Raw genomic sequence first — 14,555 nt, forward strand, 5'->3', positions numbered from 1 at the left:
ATGTAAAAAGCTCTCTGGCTGGCACGTAGGTGTAAGTAAAAAAAAAATTTTTTTAAATCAGATAGCATTCAAAATCATAGCGAAGTATTTATTAATCAAAACCTTTTAAGGTTAGTATTAAACATTTGCTAGATATTTACACTAATTGACAAGAAAATTACAAAATCATTTTGACCAACTCGGTCTAAGAATAGTTTCTCCTTTTTTCATCTCCAAAAAAATCATGGAATACCATTTTTGCTGGAAATACTGCTGTAGCTTTGGGAAATTTGACTTATTATATTGACAAGCTTGATAAATATACTCCTCATTTATTTTTTGTTTAGCAAATTTTAAGTTAAGCCTAAGATTCATTGTAAGAAAAAGAGCTGTAATAAAATAGAGAAATATTAATCTTTATAATTTTGTGTTGTCCATGTCAAATGCCTTTTCCTCTCTATAACACAAAAAATCCAAACTGCATTTTCTTCATGAATTTACAGTATGGGAAAAAAAGGAGATCTCCAAAATTTAGAGCAGCAAGACTTCATACTTTGGAAAACAAGAAAAATGAAGTTTAAAAATAAGCTGGTTTTGCAGTAAAAAGACCACTTTTATACAGTGCTATAACCCTTTTGGGGATCAGTTTGGACATAAGTATGAAAATCATTTAAAATATGATATATATTTTGGTATTGGATTAAGGGATTTTTTTCCCTTATCCAATATATAAGGGAAATAGATATATATATATATGTGTGTGTGTATATATATATATATACACACACACACTCATAAATTGAATGTTTGACTCCTGGAAATATTCTAAGAAAAAAATCGAAAATAAAAAAGTTTTGCGTGTATGGATACTATTTATAACTACATAGTAAGATACAACCTAAATTCTTACACTTACAGGAGTTATAGTATATCCATATCAAGAAATTTTTTTTTAAGATTTTATTTATTTATTTGACAGAGAGACAGCGAGAGAGGTAACACAATCAGGGAGAGTGGGAGGCAGAGGGAGACGCAGGCTCCTCACTGAGCAAAAAGCCCGATGAGGCACTCAGTCCCAGGACCCTGGGATCACGACCTGTGCTCAAGGCAGACGCTTAACCAACCGAGTCACCCAGGTGTCCCCATACCAAGAGATTTCTAAGCAATTCTATGTCAGTGAAAGAAAACAAGGATATCCAGGTCTAAAACCTGTTATATATCTGCTGCTAGCTGAGGCTTTTGCTAGAAGTTCTTGGTCCTCTATTAGTTTTTGAGAACTAAAAGGTGTGTATTTACTGGTAAAGTAGGCCCTATAATAAAAGCATGTAGATCACCAACTTGATGTGATATGCGTAACACTGTAAGCTCTTGATATTTAGAGTATTACAGTGTTACTTACCTTCAGTTCAGATTCTTAGCAGAAAGGAGAAAGTGGGTGAAATACTAAACTATCTCTTAGGCCCCTTTAAAAGTACTTGGGTCATAACCCAAGATTCAGTAATTCAGATAAATGGGCCTTCAGAGAGGGAGGGGTACCTGGAAGCTTGGTGGTCTAAAAAAAGGGTCAAGACAAGACAAGCACCACCATTTCAAGTCCTACTTGGCCTCTGGACAATGAGTGACAGAGTTGGACTTCTGGGATACAAGATGCATTAACCTGTGGGAACTAAAATGAAGTTTCTGCTTGGGGTTCTTTGTATTCTCTGTGGCACTCACAAAGCCCAATACCAAAATCACCCCTTTCATCGATTGAAGAGCCCTTTGCACAAACTATGCCTTTTGTAGCATTCTGTGGTGCTGCCCTACCCTTTTAAAGTCCCCACCATTCTTGAGGTGAGCCAAAAAATGTAATGGCACTGACTGAAAGGCTGCTTTTAAAATATACTTGTATCCAAAAGGTAGACACAAATTCTCCAGTCCCTCTTTTCTTTTGTTAGCCTAGATTAGGTCACTAGGCAGCCTTGTACTGAGGGGGAAGACCTGAACAGAGTTAGTCTGTTTGGGAGGGAGTCTGGGTTTGGCAAGAATAGCAGTGATAGTCTTGGTGGTCTGGCCAACGTGTGCTGTTAGAAGCACCTATTCCCTGATAAGAGGAAGAGGAAGTTTCCTCCCACTGAAGAAAGCAGAGGAGGAGGACATACCAGCTTTCAGATGAGCTCTTAGGGAAGACGTGATACTCCACAGGAAGGAAACTATTTAAAAGGAATTCTAAAGGCGTTGGGCCCAGAGTAAGGATTGCTCTCAAAGGACAAGTATGGTGCTACAATTCTGCCACAGGGAAACTGCCTTTTCCCTATCCGTACAAATCTTGGAGGATAGAGAATGTCCGGGCCCTGGAGGTTGTTGGGGTGGGGGAGGAGGAGTGATAGAGAAACTGAAACCCTGAGGAATCAGCCTTCAATTTCCCAAGAACTGAAAATGGGTTGGGTAGAATCAGCTCTGCTTTTTACCATTCTCTCCATTGACGTATATTCTGACCCAGCCCATCTGAGGGTCACAGAGACTTTCCCAATCCCTTCGAGGAGTCAGATATTGAAATAGAGAAAGTGGGAAGGAGTATGTGTGAAATAAGCATCTTTAAAACTATAGAAAGGATTTTCCCCAATGTAAGAACTCCATTCAACTTGTCGTCATTTTAGAAAATTAAGATATTCTAATAAAGATTAAGAAAATGAAGACAACTTATTTAGGAAAAAAAGACTAAAAATTTGGAATTTATTAATTCATTATGGTAAATAGTTTAAAAACTCTCCTTTATAGGGGTGCCTGGGTGGCTCAGTCATTAAGCGTCTGCCTTCGGCTCAGGTCATGATCTCAAAGTCCTGGGATCAAGCCCCGCATCTGGCTCCCTGCTCCCTGCTCCGCAGGGAATTTGCTTCTACCTCTCCCGCTCCTCCTGCTTGTATTCCCTCTCTTGCTGTGTCTCTCTCTGTCAAATAAATAAATAAAATCTTTAAAAAACAAAACAAAACAAAAATTAAGAAAATGTAGGCAACTTATTTAGGAAAAAAAGACTAAAAATTTGGAATTTATTAATTTATTGTGGTAAATAGTTTTAAAACTCTCCTTTATAGGAGTGCCTGGCTGGCTCAGTTAGTAGAGCATACAGCTCTTGATCTCAGGGTCATGAATTCAAGCCCCATGTAGGGCACGGAACCTACTTAAAAAAAAAAAAAGTATAAAAAAGTGCATTGCTGATAAAGAAGACTCTTTAAAAAAAAAATACCCTCTCCTTTATCTAACTAGTAAGGAGAAAAAATTGCCTGACTTAGGTTTCAATTTTTTTGTTTTTATTTTCCAAGCTGATGTTCTCATAATGTTTCAAGTCGAATAGAGAAATTGTAAAATCATAAACTCTTAGAACTAAGAGAGACCTGCAAGATTAATCATTTCTTCCTCTTCATTTTATAGCCAAGAACTCTTAAAAAGGGCAAATGGCTAAAATGCAGGAAGCTAAAAAGTTGCAGGAGAAGCAATAAGTATAGATAGTCCATAAAATGAAAATGAGACCAAACAAAATCTTGAGTTTATTATAGAAATTGTTATTGCACTTAACCATAGTTTCTCCACAGATTTGGATATATGTTTGTTGTCTCTATTTTTGTTGGTTAAGGAATGGATCAAAGTTTTTCAAACTTGTTTTTTGCTGCTAAAATGGAAATCTACAAAAATGGGTAATAGACTATTTTGGGATCATTGTTCAGAAGTGCATTTATCTTAGAAATGGTTACCATGGAGATGAGCACACATTGTGTGACTCTACAGCTTGTGAGTTACAAGTCATCTATGCTACAAAGACATAAATAGCCATACATACACATACATGCACACACCCCCATGCACACATGCACAGTGAAGTTATAGTGTTCCTCTCTTTTTGTTAAATAATAATAAAACTCTATGCAGTGCTGATCTCTTCATGGGTACAAGGACCTGCAAACTCTAGACATTTCAAAATGTTATATTGTATAAAGACATAAAATCACCTTTTAAAAACATTGTGACATGCTAAGCGAAATAAGTCAATCAGAGAAAGACATGTATCATATGATCTCACTGATATAAGGAATTCTTAATCTCAGGAAACAAACTGAGGGTTGCTGGAGTGGTGGGGGGTGGGAGGGATGGGGTGGCTGGGGGATGGACATTGGGGAGGGTGTGGGCTATGGTAAGCGCTGTGAATTGTGTAGGACTGTTGAATCACAGAACTGTACCTCTGAAACAAATAATACATTATATGTTAAAAAAAAAAAGAAGAAGAAGATAGTAGGAAGGGAAAAATGAAGGGGGGGTAATCTGAGGGGGAGACGAACCATGAGAGACTATGGACTCTGAGAAACAAACTGAGGGGTCTAGAGGGGAAGGGGGTGGGGGGGATGGGTTAGCCTGGTGATGGGTATTAAAGAGGGCACGTATTGAATGGAGCACTGGGTGTTATACGCAAACAATGAATCATGGAACACTACATCAAAAACTAATGATGTAATGTATGGTGATTAACATAACATAATAAAATAAAATTATATTTTATTTTATTTTATTTATTTATTTTTTAGATTTTTTATTTTATTTATTTGACAGAGAGAGACACAGTGAGAGAGGGAACACAAGCAGGGGGGAGTGAGAGAGGGAGAAGCAGGCTTCCCATGGAGCAGGGAGCCCGATGCAGGGCTCAATCCCAGGACCCCGGGGCCATGACCTGAGCCGAAGGCAGATGCTTTACGACTGAGCCACCCAGGTGCCCCATAAAATAAAGTTTTAAAAAATTAAAAAAAAACATTGTGACAGTAGTCTGAATCAAGCTTAAAGACTAATAACATGCTTAACATGTAAAACAAATAAAGAAGACATACTTCTTAGATATCATGCCTCTTTAAAGTAGAAATGCAAAAATAAGGAAGTATGATGGGATGCCTGGCTGGCTCAGTCAGTAGAGCACGTGATTCTTGATCTTGGGGTCAGGAGTTCAAGCCCCACCTTGGACATAGAGCTTATTTAAAAAAATAAATAAAATATATTTTAAAAAATAAGAAAGAAAAAAAAACCCAGAGTATATTATTAAAAAGTTATTGAGTTGTTTTTTCCAAAGCATTATATAATATTAATACTAATATATTACTAATATTAATAATAATTAGTTATTAATAATAGTAGTAATAATATTAGGGCATAGTTTTCTGGCTAGTCTTTCCCTCCCTGCTTCTCTTTCTTTTTTTCATTTGTTTTTTCTTCTTTTGCTTTTGCTTTTTCTTCAATAAATAAAAATTTTTTAAAAGATTTTATTTATTTATTTGACAGAGACAGCGAGAGAGGGAACACAAGCAGGGGGAGTGGGAGAGGGAGAAGCAGGCTTCCCGCAGAGCGGGGAGCCTGATGCGGGGCTCGATTCCAGGACCCTGGGATCATGACCTGAGTCAAAGGCACACGCTTAACGACTGAGCCACCCAGGCACCCCTTAATAAATACAATTTTTAAGATGTTTAAATTCCCAAGACACGGGCCAATTTCAGGGGATCACAAAGGTATATATTCTTTTTTTTTTTTGAGAGAGAGAGAGAGAAAACGGGGGAGGGGCAAAGGGAGAGGGAGAGACAGAATCTTAAGCAGGCTCCACACCCACTGTGGAGCCTGACAGGGGGCTCAGTCTCATGACCCTGAGATCATGACCTGAGCCAAAATCAAGACTTAGACACTTAACCGACTAAGCCACCCAGGCTGCCCACAAAGGTATGTGTTCTGATAAAAGTTAACCTGTTTTTATTTATTTTACTTATTTGTTCACTTTTTGGTAATGGATATTTTCAATTTTTCAAACAGGAGAAAGGATAGTAAAATTTACCCCTCTCCCAAGTACCCAGCACGCAGCTTTAGTACTTATTGACATATAGCTAATTCTGTTTGATTTATAAACCTCCTTCCTCCATCATTTTAAATAAATTCCATTAGCCAATAAGAAAACTTTTTCCTCCATAATTTGATTTCTTTTTAAGATTTTATTTATTCATTTATTTGAGAAAGAGAGAGAGAGAGCACATGAGAGGGGGGAGGGTCAGAGGGAGAAGCAGACTCCCTGCCGAGCAGGGAGCCCGATGCGGGACTCGATCCCGGGACTCCAGGATCATGACCTGAGCCGAAGGCAGTCGCCCAACCAACTGAGCCACCCAGGCGTCCATAATTTGATTTTTTTATACTTTTCTTGGAAACTTCAAAGGTTTCCTTGTGAATAGGGTACAATATGAGGTCCTAAATTCAGCAGTGTAAGAATGACTAGAACTAGAATAATAAGGCTTCCTTGAACATTCAAACATTGAGTACACTGATGATTTAGCCACATTTAGTTTTGAAGCACTGTTGGACTCTTTCTTATGGAAAACGAAATATTTTCTTATGCAGCATAGTTAAATTTCTTAGACTAATTAGTGCATATGTATTTAAAAGCATATTTTAAGGAAGCCATGAACCTTTATTTGTCTTATAGAAACACAAGAAATATACATTAAATAAACAAAACCAAAATATGTTTTTGCTTTTTCACAAGACAGCAATTTAACATATTTGATTAGTAGACAAATACTCTATTCTTGCTAAAAGAGTACACAAAAGTTGTATAGTACAACTATAGAACAGCACATCATCTTCTGCAGTCTTTCCATAAAAAATAGTCATGTAAAGTTTCTCATTATTTGCTGCTTTTTTCAAACTGAGGCATCATGTAGTTTTAGAGCTGGGGTATATTCTTCCTTTGAAAAATTAACAAAATCCAAAACTGAGATCAGCAAAAAATCTAATATAACCTTTATTCCTTGACTTTTACTTCACTATTCTTGCAGTCTGCTTCCTAGAATTTTAGCATGGGAAGAGTTGTGAAGTTTGCATTTTTTTCCTAAATTCATTGATCCATATGCCTTACTCTCTTCATGCTGAATACTTATTTATCAATGTATGTAAATCTAAATCTTTAAAATCTGAAGTTTCTCAATCTTGGTCTTTTAAATCTAAATATCAGAAAGTAAAAGACTTAGCTATCATCAAATGAGTGACCTCTCAGCAGAAAAAATCCTTTCACCCTACATAGTCTCATCCCAAATTAATTAATAGTTTTAAATAACCATTTTTTATAAATACGAAATGCTTCACAAATATGCATGTCATCCTTGCACAGGGACCATGCTAATCTTCTCTGTATCATTCCAATTTTAGTGTATGTGCTGCCAACATGAGCACTTAAATAACCAATTTTTGAAAAGAATGAGTGCTTTCTTCTATATGCTTAGCTCTAGTGATTCTAGCTTTTACTGTTCATCCTCATAGGATATTTTTAGAGATATTTCCAAATAAGTATATAGTTCTTTAGGAGTATTTCCAGAGAAACAAAAGTTACTATGAACTCCTGACTCAGTTGAGAAGATTGAAGATAAAAATAGAAAAAATGTCATATTGCACTTGACCAAGTGGTCATCCAGCTGAATTTTGACACCAAGACACATTTTTTAGATTTTTAATTTTAATTCTGGTATAGTTAACATAGAGTGTCATATTAGCTTCAGGCATACAACATAGTGATTCAACAATTCTATGCATTACTCAGTGTTCATCATGATAAATGTACTCTTTAATCGCCATTACCTATTCCACCCATGACACAGAGACACATTTTGAAGGAAAGCACTATGGCTTTCTAATGCATCCATCTAAAATCCAGAAATATATATAGTTTCCTTAGTGGATTAGACCAGTTGATATATGATCCAAACATTTTCTAAACTTCTTGACCATTATTCTGTTGTTTGCTTATTCCAGTGCTTTAGACAACATATTCAGTTAACATTACTACCCACCATGTTTTGTTTTGTTTGTCTTTTAAGATTTTATTTATTTGACACACACAGAGAGAGAGCACAAGCAGGGGGAGCAGCAGGCAGAGGGAGAGGGAGAAGCAGGCTCCCCGCTGAGCAGAGAACCTGATGTGGGGCTCAATCCCAGGACCCTGGAATCACGACCTGAACCTAAGGCAGATGCTTAACTGACTGAGCCACCCAGGTGCCCCCACCATGTGTGGGTTGAGTTGACATAAAATTACTTTTTTTAAACTTCAGGATATACTCCCTAGTATTTTTTAATATCCTAGGCTTTTATTAACTTAGTTAACATTATCCATATTATTCCTAATTTTTAAAATAATTTATTCACAGTTCTCTTCTCCATTTCTATCATTTTAAATAAAAATATAAGTTATATTAATATATATATTATATATATTATATATATATATATACATAATAGGTATAATTATAGGGACACCTGAGTGGCTCAGTCAGTTAGGCATCCGACTCCTGATTTCGGCTCAGGTCATGATCTCAGGGTCCTGGGATCAAGCTCTGCATCAGGCTCCCTGCTCAGTGCAGAGTCTGCTTGAGATTCTCCCTCTCCCTCTCCCCTCCCCCTGCTTGCACTCTCTCTAAAATAAATAAATAAAATTTTTAAAAAATGTATAATTATATACAATGTAATTATAGATCTCCAATGTATACATATTTTATATATAATGTAATTAAAGAAGTTTAAAGGAAGATAAATTCATGACAGAAAGTGGAGAGGTTAACATTACTTGAGGATGACGCCATGGAAGGGGAATTTTCTGTCATTGACAATCTAGTACTTTCAAGCATGACCTGCATCTGCCTTTGCTTCCAGTCCATCAAATCCCTTCAACCCCTCTAATTTGACATCTGTCCCTACCACTCTGATGAAGCCATTCCATGAAAAATCACCAGCTGATCTCATTTCATCATGCCAAGTTATCTTTTGTTGGTTCTCTGTACCTTGGCCTTTCTGTAACTTTTTATACCGTTGGACAACATTTTTGTTTTCAACTCTATTTAACCTTTGATTACACAGCCCATATTTTCTACTGGCTTTCATAACTTCTCCTTATCTGGTTTCTTTTCATATTTCAGTTGCTTTTCAGGCCTCCAAAATTTGTCCCCTGGGCATTGTCCTTGACTGAGCTTTCTCTAAACTGGATCTTTTGAGAAATTCATATTTTCTCATTGAACCATCATATCTATGTGAATGGCCTCAGTGAAACTCAGATGTCCTGGCTTTACTCACTCATTTGTCCATCTGTGAAAATTTGTTGAAGGCTTACAAAATGGCAGGTATTAAATAAATAAATTGGGTTCCTCAACACTTGATAAAACTGTAACTCATAACCCTTATAAGACTAGTATCCAAGTTTCCCTAGCTTTAAACTTTCATAGCATGTTTGATGAACCTCTTTGTTTAATCTCTATATTCATTCTTTCAATATCTTTCATTTATTTTTTAAAAAGTGCCTTTTAAGTCATCAGTTCTTATGGGCTTCAACATAATCCCAGTTATCATGTCCCTATACGTGGATTATTGCTTTAGTTTTCTAATTGGTCCTCTGATAACTTTCTTCAGCCTGTATAATAAAATATTTCTTATCATGTCACTTCTATTGTTCATAAACACTATAAGCCCAAACATTTCCACCTGGCTTTTGAAACATATAAACTAAACTTACCATACTGTGTAAATTTTATTCCCAACATGCACCCTTCTTTAAAGCTAGGAAGTTTCCCCACAACATGAATTATTATTTTTTACTTCTATATTTTTGCAAATACTGTTTTTCCTATTCTGTGATTTATTTTTTCTCAGTTGATTACTCCCCTCAAAAATGGAATTCTAACCTCTTGGAAACCAGGATCTATTTGTAGTTGTTGAATTTTATCAACTCTAAACTGCACATTTTTTTCATACTATTAACTTCCTCAAAGTCAAGAAGCATCTTATAATAAAGTTGACATCTTAAACATTATAAAAGTTTAACTGGCAGAATTTATTCTCACCTGGTGGTACACAAAATAACAGTGTGTATTCATTAGTATCTTAAATGCAATCAAATACCAATTTTTTTTTTTTTTTTTACTTTTACAGCCTTTGAAGAAGTATTAGGCTCATTGCAGATGTGCCATAAATGCTTGTTGGTTGATTTTTTCCCTAGTAATATGGTTTTGAACCACAAAAGTAGCTGCAGTAAAGATAACCCACATTCCTAGCATGTTACTGATTTCAAAAATTAAAACAAAAACCATTTGTTTTTTGAGGGGAGATAAAAAAGATGCAAAAGAATTAGACAAGTATTTGAAGCCTACTTTTAAAAAAAATGTGTATTACAAAGAAATTGATGAATCACAGACCTGTACCTGTGAAACAAATAATACATTATGTTAATTAATTGAATTTAAATTAAAAAAGAAGTTATTAAAATAGTAACCGATTATTTCTGTATAATGTAGGCAGAGTTCAAGTACTGAAAAGACTTTTACAAAAGTGTACAGAAATGTGATAGTCTATATTTCTATGTCATCAACAAATACAAATGTACAAAAATAAATTTAAGACTATAGAAAAAAAATGTATATTACAAAGAACTGAACTCTAAATTTCTAAATTATATCCTAAACTCTCTTCCTCCAGGCTTTGAAAAGATCTCACTTGTTTTGGGCCATGTGAGATCCTTAACTATTGTATTATCATTATAGCCATGTATATATAAACAAAAGATGTTATGTAATCAAAATGCTCCAGTAACAAATTCATATAATAGGCATTGTATCCATAAAGAAAATTTGCATTCAAACTTGTTTTAATTGAACTGATTTTTTAAAAATATCTTTAAAAAGCTTGCACAGGGAAAAGTGCCATAATCACGAGAGAAGTTTGGTTTTTCTCTGTATTATTTCAGCTTATGTCTGCACATCTCAGTGAAGTGCAGAATTGAGACAATTAAGTCAAGCCCTACACTGTAATGCAAAGTAGCTTTTTTATTATTTATCAATGTTTTTAGCCATGTAAGTCATATCTGAATTAATTAAGATTACATATTCCCACAATGATTTTATTATGTAATATGCCCAAATGTGTTATGTAGTGGGATGAAAGTGGGCACTGGGATCCAACAGACCTGAGATTGAATACTAGATGCTTAGTAGTTCTTTGCATTTCAATTACTTTATCTAAAAGCGGGATTTTTGTGAGGACTGAAGATAATACTTGGAAAATGCCTAGTACAGTGCTTGGCATAAATACTCTAAATCTGTTAGAAGGGGGAAATTATACAGGGGGCATGGGAACATATTCCAGGGTGTATTCACTTCACACTTTCCCCTTTTGCCCAGCCCAGGGCCCCTTAGCCCCTGGAAGGATGTGCCCCCTCTTTCAGGAAAATTCCTTACCAATCTTGTCCCAACAAATGCAATGCTTCCTCCATGGATGAAATGCTGCCTTCTCCCTCTGGCCTGGGTCTCATAACATTTTGCCTCTTCTATGTCGTCTGCCAGCACTCCGGTCCTGAAAGAGTGAAGCTTCTCCCAATCCCTCTGCATCCAGGCTAGCTATGTGAGCCCTTAAGTGTGAGTTTTGCCCTTAAAGGACTTTTTGGAAAACCATATAGTGAAGTAGAACAAGCATTAGCTATTGAGTCAAGAGACTTGGGATCATGAGCGATGTGCCATTAGAAAGATCAGCTTATTTCTCTGGATGTTGGTTGTTGTTCTGTAAAATGACCTGTTGAGTTGGGTAGAGTTCATGAATAGAATCAGTGTTGGGGTGTCCAGTGCTACTGCAGGCCTGTTAGTATTACAGTATAATCAGCAGGGACCAGAGCTATCGATGTGTAACCAACCATTCTACCCATCCTCTACAGAGTGATGTGGTGCAAAGATCATGGGCTTTGAAGTAAGATGGACCTGTATTCATCCTTGTTATTAGAATCTTACAAACAAACCCAAACTCTGTGACCAAAGCCTAGGTCCTTAAGTTCCAAAGTAAATGTAATTTTCTTTAAAAATGTAGTAGATATTATCTACCTCACTGGGTTGTCATGAGGATTGAATCAGATATTATTCATATAGTGCTGGGACATAGCATCTGTTCCTGCTGAGGAAGCCTTTAAATCCAGTAATAGTGCTCAGTCTTCATCTTAATCAACACTATCAGCAACATGTGACAGTTGATCACACTGTCCTCCTTGAAACACTTTCTTCATTTGTACTCTCTGACTTCTCCCTCCCTTTTCCCTCCTATCTTTTGGACCTCTCCTTCTTAGTCTCCTTTGCTGGATCCTCCTCATCTTCCTCGCCCCCGAAAGAAGGCATACATCAGGCTTCTCTATCAGTTTTCACTACTAGATCATCATATTTACTCTCACGGCTTTAAAAGGCATCTTTAAGCTGATTACTCCAAAATTTACACTTCTGCAGGGATCCTTTCTATGAAGTCCAGATTCATATGTGCAGCTGTGCACTGGATATATCTATTTGGTTGATTAATAGGCATATTAAATTTAACATGTCCCAAACTGAACTTTTCATCTCCACATCACCTCTTTCTTGGTAAATGGCAAATCTTCTCATTAGTTTCTTAGGCCAAAAATCCTTGTAATTATCCTAATCTCCTCCATATATTAATCTGCTAATAAATCCTCTTGCCTTGGTTCTCATATATATCTAGGATCTTCTTACTTGTTACCTCTCCTTCTGCTGCCATTCTAGCCCAAGCAACTATCGTCTCCCATGTGAACCATTGTAGTAGCCCTCTAACAAATCTCCCTGCCTCCATTTTACCCCCTCTCCTCACAGCAGCCAGAAAGATCCTTCTGCAGCATAAGCATAATTTCATGTCACTTGTCACCGACTGGGTTTCCCCGGAAGCAGACTGAGGTAGGGTTCTGGCATGCAGGACTTTTTTAAGGATTGTCCTTGGTATCGACATTTGTGGAAGTGAAGAGAAAGATCAGGATCGGGCAGAGAAGTCAAGAGGTTATACATGTCCAATGACAGCCTTGGCCAACTACATGTTGGACTTTAGAGCTACAGTGCCCTTCAGAGTTGTTTCAAATTGAGCCAAGATGGCCAGGCCTTTATGCTTCCTCACCAATCAGTCATCGATGTGGTGTATCCTGTGAAAGGTGCAACCGAAGGCAAAGCAGCCCTCTGCAGTCGAGGCAGTTCCTAAAGGGACTGTCAAAAGCACTCCCAGACAACAGGCATTCACTGAAGGAGCATCCTGGCAGCACAATACAGGATTCACCACTTCTCTACCTGTTTCCCTCCAGTGGCTTCCCATCTCACTCGGAATAAAACCCAAAGTCTTTATCATTTTTCTCTTGACCTCATCTCTTACCTCTCTTCCCTTCACTTACCCCCAAAAGCCACATTAGCCACCCGTTAAGTTTCTTGGATATCTCCATTTCTTTCCTCCCACCAGTACACTTCTGTCTCAGCACTTACTATTTCCTCCATCTGCAAAGTTCTTCTCCCAGATGGCTGGGAGGGTCTGGCTCTTGAACTTTATTCAAATCTCTGCTCAAATTTCACTTTATCAGAGGGGCCCTCTCTCACTGATGCGTAGCAAATAGCGCATTGCTCTTTCACTCTGTTCCCTTATTTCACTTAATCTTTCATTTTAGCACTTAAATCAGGACCTAACATGGTTATATATTTATTTATTGTCTGTCCATCTGCTCCCTCCACTTGGATACAAGCTCCATGAAAGAGGGGACTTTTATTTTTTACTCAGTGCTCTATCACCAGTGACTGTGACAGTTCCTGGAACATAGCAAATACTCAATAAATATTTTTAGCTATAATTTTGGGGGAGTGGGGCACTATTTCAAAGAAAATAAGAGCTAAGGCATTGGCCTAAAACAAATCTAGGTTTTATTTGTAGTTATAAATTTAGGAGCTGTGAAGTGTAAGATCTGTTATTTGCTCTCTCTGCATCTGAGTTTGCTCAGTTGTAAAATGTAGATGATTATAATACTATATTCATAATAGACTTGTCGTGAGATCAAATGAGATAATGCGTGTAAAGCATCATTAAGCACCTGATGGATAGCACTGAGAATCTAAAAACTGCTTGCAAGCACAGTTCCTAGCAAGTAGGAAGTGCTCAATAGTTGATCGTTTTTATCGTTGAATTATAAACATATGGAATAATGTGTGGTTAGAATTGATTTTGATGAACCTGTGATTATTTAAATGGTGTGAATCATTTCTTCAGTTTTTCATTTTAGAGTACTTTGTAGATAGCCTGGGCTTATATCTCACTGTTCAACAGAGAAAAATTTGGTTTATCTTAATTCTACATCAGAAAACTTCAAAAGAACAAAAACTTTGATATGTAGTGTTGGAGAAGTTTTCATTAAGTGCAACTTCCTCACTTTATACATGTGTAAATAAACATTGTGTGTGAGACCATTTAAAAGTGGGGTAAGGAAAATTCCTATTTAATCTTGTCATTTCTTTTGCAAAACAAACCATTCTTTTGTAAGGAGAACCATCATTCCGTAACCGATCTGTCTTACAAATTTGTCTGTCTGCGTATCCGTTTTTCTGAAACTATGTATGGAAGACTTGAAGAAATGCCTTAGAAAGAGCGTATATTCACTGCATAAAGGACTCCAGTGTGGCGAAAACAGGAAAAAAATTAGAAAACATGTTCCAAGCTCGTCTCAACCACATATAGGAACTTAAAGTATTTTTGTG

General features: G+C 36.7%; 1 non-coding gene across 1 annotated transcript; it reads right to left on the bottom strand.

Moving 5' to 3' along the window:
* Positions 1-7,096: 7,096 nt before the first annotated feature.
* On the bottom strand, positions 7,097-7,203 carry LOC123840923 (U6 spliceosomal RNA). Its single transcript, XR_006790133.1, has one exon. It is a non-coding gene; the product is annotated as a U6 spliceosomal RNA (small nuclear RNA).
* Between the last annotated feature and the right edge of the window lie 7,352 nt (positions 7,204-14,555).

This window comes from Mirounga angustirostris, unplaced genomic scaffold (assembly GCF_029215605.1).
Source record: "Mirounga angustirostris isolate CCGP_5_RB_7025 unplaced genomic scaffold, mMirAng1.0.hap1 SCAF_3, whole genome shotgun sequence".
NCBI lineage: Eukaryota > Metazoa > Chordata > Mammalia > Carnivora > Phocidae > Mirounga > Mirounga angustirostris.